Genomic DNA, 6047 nt, shown 5'->3' on the forward strand with positions numbered 1-6047 from the left:
CCAGTCTCTGTACCTAATGCCTACTAATTCCACTGATGTTACTGACATAATCCTTTCACTTAAAACCAAGTCTAGTGCCCTTGAGGAGATACCAACTCTTATTTACAAAAAAAACTCAAAATTTTTAGCTCCTGCCATTGCATTGCTCTTCAACAAGTCACTTGAACTCCAAACCTTTCCAGAAATTCTAAAAAAAAACGAGAGTAACCCCTGTCCACAAATGTGGTGATCCCACTGATGTTAACAACTTCAGACCTATATCAATTCTGCCAAACTTGTCTAAAATATTTGAAAAACTTGTCTACAAGCACCTTTACTCTTATCTAGCCAAACACAATATACTTAGCTCCTGTCAATATGGCTTCAGACTCCAAAAAAGCACTAATGATGCGCTTATTTGTATGATTAACTTGATACATGCAGCTCTTGATAAAAATGAGTTCCCTGTTGGGTTATTTGTGGACCTGCGTAAGGCTTTTGACACTGTCAACCACCAAAACCTTCTTTTTAAATTACATCATTATGGAGTCAGAGGACACTCCCTGCAATACCTCAAATCCTACCTTACTGACAGGCTTCTGTTTCTGTGAATATGTTTCTGTGAATAATTCAATTTCTCCCACCCTACCCATCAATATTGGTGTTCCTCAGGGCAGCATACTTGGCCCTCTCCTCTTTCTCATCTACATTAATGACCTTCCAAATGCCTCCCAACACCTCAAACCAATTCTATTTGCTGACGACACGACCTTCATTTACTCTAGTCCTGACCCCCTTGCTCTAAATGCCACAGTGAATACTGAGCTAAATAAAGTCCATCACTGGCTAACTGCCAACAAACTCACCCTCAATATTGACAAAACTTTCTATATTTTGTTTGGCAACAAATCCTCAAATCAAATAAATCTCAGGATTAACAATACCCAAATTTGTAACAAAGAAGATGGCAAATTCCTTGGTGTTCTTATAACAACAAGCTGAATTTCCAGGGACACATTCTAAATATATCCAAAAAAGTTGAAAAAACTGTTGGCATTCTTCCTAAGATCAGATATTATGTACCCCGCCCTGCCCTGGTGACTCTCTATTACTCTCTTATCTATCCATACCTCAACTATGGTATTTGTGCTTGGGGCTCTACTACCCAAAATCATTTACGTCCTCTAATTACCCAACACAAAGCTGCTATTAGTACAATATCTAACTCTGGTCCCAGACATCACGCGGTACCTTTACTCAAATCTCTGAATATGTTAGATATTAAGTCACTGCACATCCTCTCATGTGTATTTTATATATATAAAACGCTGAACTGTAATGTCAATCCTGACCTTAAAAGCTTCCTAGAAGGTTGTAACAGATCCCATGAGCATCACACCAGAAACAAATACCTTTTTGATATTCCAAGAGTACGACTTAGGGGGCATATCGAAAAATATCGTTATAAATTAAAATTGTTCAATTTGCTTATAAATTTTTTTATGAAATGGTTATAGAAAGGGCTGCAACTGGTCCAAGTTTCACCATCACACCCTAAACAGAAAAGGAGAAAAAAATATACACAACGTATTATGCAACGAATGTTCAACATTCTCAAATAATCTCAGGGAACACATGTGTCAACTAAAATGTCTACTATGTGCTGTAGAAGCACAAACTCTTGTAATAATTGTAATATGTATGTTCAATATATTTATATTTAATTTTTTTTTTTTTTCTTTTTCTTTTTTTCTTTTTTTTTTGGCCAATTTTTTTTTCTCGTTTGTTATCTAGGGATTTGCATGAAACTTGCACACCTTGCCCAATGGATGCCTATCTGCAAGGGTGCCAATTATGAACGAAATCTGTCGAAGTCAAGCTCAGCTACAGGTGGCCGAACTTGGATCTTTATTTTACTCTGGAAAGTAATTTACACCTTCAAATTACTTCAGAGCTTTCATTTATTAATCAATTTACATGCAAATTACACCTTATATGTAGCGATTGTGCTTCTACAGACTCTTGTAGACATTTTAGTCCAAGGTCTATTTGTTGATTTTATAAAAATTTATAAATATCATATATTGCATATTTTTTTAGTAGGGTAACTTTGAAAAATTATATTATTGCAAGAAACACTTTTTTGATAAAACTGATCACTAGAATCCTTTATTATGTGCTTAATTTAATATCTGAGTGTTATGGAAATGATTTTAGTTGACACATGTGTTCCCTGAAACTATTTGAAAATTCGTTGCATAATTCGTTGTTTATTTTTTTTCTCCTTTTCTGTTTAGGGTGTGATGATGAAACTTGGACCAGCTGCAGCCCTTTCTATAACCATTTCATAAATAAAATTATAAGCAAATTGAACCACTTTTAATTTTACACCGATATGCCCCCTTAGTCAAACTAGAAATGCTTTACAAATCAAGGGACCTCGAATGTGGAATGACCTTCCCAATTATGTTAAAGACTGTACCTCTCCCAACCAGTTTAAGATAAAAACTAAGTACCACCGAATTAACTCAATGTAACCTACCTCATCCCTAAATGTCAACCCATGTCTACAATTTTAAACAATGTTGTTTGTTGACCAAATTGTATTTTTGCTTTTTTCTGCCATGTTTCCCCTCCACCCCTTTTTTTATTGTTTTTCTGATTTTTTCTCAACACATTTTATACTTTAATCTAAGTTAGTGTTAGGTTTTAGTCTTAGTGTTTTTCCTGCCCGAAACGCTTTGCGTAATATTGGCTTTAGGCATTGTATGTACTAGCTCTATCTATAAATCCATCAACTTTTGTATCTCACCTTGTATGTATGCACTCTACCTGAATAAATATTTGTATTTGTATTTTTGTAATTGTCAAAATGATGTACCTTGCATACATCAGATCTTTAGTGGATTATGCTGCACCTCTGCTTGTTTTGATGCCTGAAAGAAAGCTTGAGGGGCTTGAAAAACTGCAGAACGAAGCCTTGAAGATTTTCCTTGGGTGCCCTCGTACCACAAAGACACTTAACATGAGAAAGGAACTTAATATTCTGAGCGATGTTGATTGTGTTCCTGAAATAAACTGTCATATTGGTATAAAAATGCTTAGGCTAACTCCTCCTAACCCTTGCACAGAAGCCCTCCAGAATTTCTTTATTGAAAGTCAACATTGTTCCAAATGGATGACTAAAACTGGAACTCAACTCAGAATGTATCAGGCTTATGATTTGTACCAAGAGAGAGACAACAACGGCACTTTCCTACATATTGGTGCTCTGTCCACAGAACATTCTCACTCTTAAATCATATACACTGATGGTTCCCTACACCGCCCCACGGGTGCAGCTGGAAGTGCAGTTGTTCTGACAATGGGCGATGGCTTGTACTTTGAGTGGGGAGTCCGTATAAACAACTGGGCCTCTACCCTTCAGACCGAACTATTTGTCTTGTTTCTTGCACTGAAATGTGTACAAGTCTCCAAACTTGATACATTAATTGTAAGTGACTCTTCATCATCCTTAATTGCTCTCAACTCTTTAAAAATAAAATAAAATAAAATGTTTATTTAGGTAAGGTACATACATACAATAAATTTTTACAAAGAATGGTTGACTTATAGGTAGAGCTAGTACATACAATGCCTAAAGCCACTATTACGCAAAGCGTTTCGGGCATAAAAGACATAACTGTAACATTCTCGTGTCCGAAGCTGGACGCAAATACAACAAAATTATTAAGGATGGTAACAGAGTCCATTTCATGTGGTCTCCATCTCATCTTGGCCTCCGAATGCATGATAGAGCTAATAAGTTAGCCAAAGAATCTACCTTTAAAGGAGCCGTTGAGTGTAACCTTGGAATGTCAATGAGCAATCTGAGAGCAGCAGTACACCGAGAACTTCAACTTCAACAACCCAGAATGACCTTCCCAACCATGTTAAAGACTGTACCTCTCTCAACCAGTTTAAGATAAAAACGAAGCACTACCTAATAAATTCCCTGTAACCTACCTTACCCCTCTGTTGTCAACCCATGTATGTTTTTTTTTTTTTCAAAACAACGCTGTTTGAATGTAATTTTCTGTAATAATTTGTAATTGTATTTGTGCTTCTTTTTCAGTCATGTTCCCCCCTCTTTTACCTCTATTTTTATTTGTTCTCAACACATTTTATTCTTTTTACCCATTAGTATTAAGCTTTAGTCATTAATGTTTTTCCTGCCCGAAACGCTTTGCGTAATAGTGGCTTTAGGCATTGTATGTACTAGCTCTATCTATTAATCCAACAAACTTTGTAAAATCTCTTTATGTATGTACCTTACCTAAATAAACATTTATTTATTATTTATTATAACAAGATCTTGAAGATCTGAGGCAAAGTGAAATTGACACCAGTAATTCCATCTATCATCATACTATCATGCAAGAGGAGCCACACATCTATGGATCATCCAATAAAATCAGCAGACTTCTAGATGTTACTACTTCTCGGCTTAGACTCGGTTACAAGTATCTCTGGGAATTCTCATTATCTGCCGATGTAGACCTGACTAAATGTAAACTGTGTCAACAAAATTATTCGCACACCCTCCGTCACTATGTTTTTTTTTTGTTTTGTTTTTATTATTTTCTACCACAGACGTGGCCACACATTTACAATGCTAACCAGCATATATACATTTTCTTCTGTCCTCCATGGACAGGGTTAGAGAAGTATTAAACATACAGTTCAAGGGTTTATTGAACACTCAACCACAGAAGGTGATTCGGTGCTTTTAAAATGCTAAGCTAACCTACATACGTAAATACATAGATACACAGATTTACGTATGCCCTACATAAAGTGTTAGATGTGTCTTTTATATAGTGTCATTAATGTACATTCACAAAGGTGAAATGTAATTCTGATCAGTTTCCATATATGCTTTATACCCATACATATACATACACACACACACATACACATACATATATACACACACATGCATTCACATACATTTGTCTCATTTACCCTGACAGGGTGAGGTAGCTGATAAAGAAACTAGTGTGCAATTAAGCACTTAATCACTGAAGGTGATGAAGGTGCTTTTACAAGCTCAGGTTATATAGTTACATCATATATATACATATTACATGGTCAATTTTGGATACAAGTCCAATATATCATCAAGTGTTCCAGTACTCATATAGTAACTACAGAGTTCAGCATACCTTAGCCCAGGAGGGCGAAAGTCAGTCAGTATGGGACATTCTACAATATAATGTTCAAGAGAGTGCATGTTTTCTCTTTCACAAAGTTGACACATTGTGTACTCGACATTTGGGTTTTGAGAAAGCTGCCAGATACGTCTATATCCCAGGCGTATTCTGGCCACTATAACATCATATTGCCGGGTTCTTGTTCTATTAGTCCCATATATGAATGTCTCCTCACGATATCTATCATAATATTTAATGCTACAGCTTTCAGGTCTTTGAGAATTTGTTAGGTCGGTGAGATTTTCATTAGATATTTGTTTAAGTATTCTCTTTGTCACTGCTAATGAAACACCCATATCAATTTCTACCACTGGTTTTCTGCAGGCTGACTTAGCAAGCATATCAACAGTGTCATGCCTTGAGATGCCAACATGTGATGGTATCCATAGGAATTTAATCTCAAATCTGTTTTCTTTGGCAGCTAAAACATTCATTCGAATATCACTGACTATTTTCTGGGTGTCACTACTATGTGCGTTCAATGCCAGGAGTGCACTCTGCGAGTCACAGTATATAAGTCCACTGCCTTTGTCTTTTAAAAATTCAGTGGTAAGGTATATGCCTGCAAGTTCGGTTTGAGTTGTACTTGCCCAATCATTGACGCGCTTCATTGCTGTATGTACGAGAGAAGATTGTTCAAATATGTTACATGCACATCCGGTACATCGTCCACCTTCTTCTACAGAGCCGTCGGTATAGCACTGATACACATCGTTACCCATACTCTGAGTACTTTCAGTGATGCATTTCAGTGTTAACTGTTTTAATAATGTAGTGTGCACACTATCTTTCTTGGGCGCATTTACAAAATCAACT

This window comes from Procambarus clarkii, chromosome 69 (assembly GCF_040958095.1).
Source record: "Procambarus clarkii isolate CNS0578487 chromosome 69, FALCON_Pclarkii_2.0, whole genome shotgun sequence".
NCBI lineage: Eukaryota > Metazoa > Arthropoda > Malacostraca > Decapoda > Cambaridae > Procambarus > Procambarus clarkii.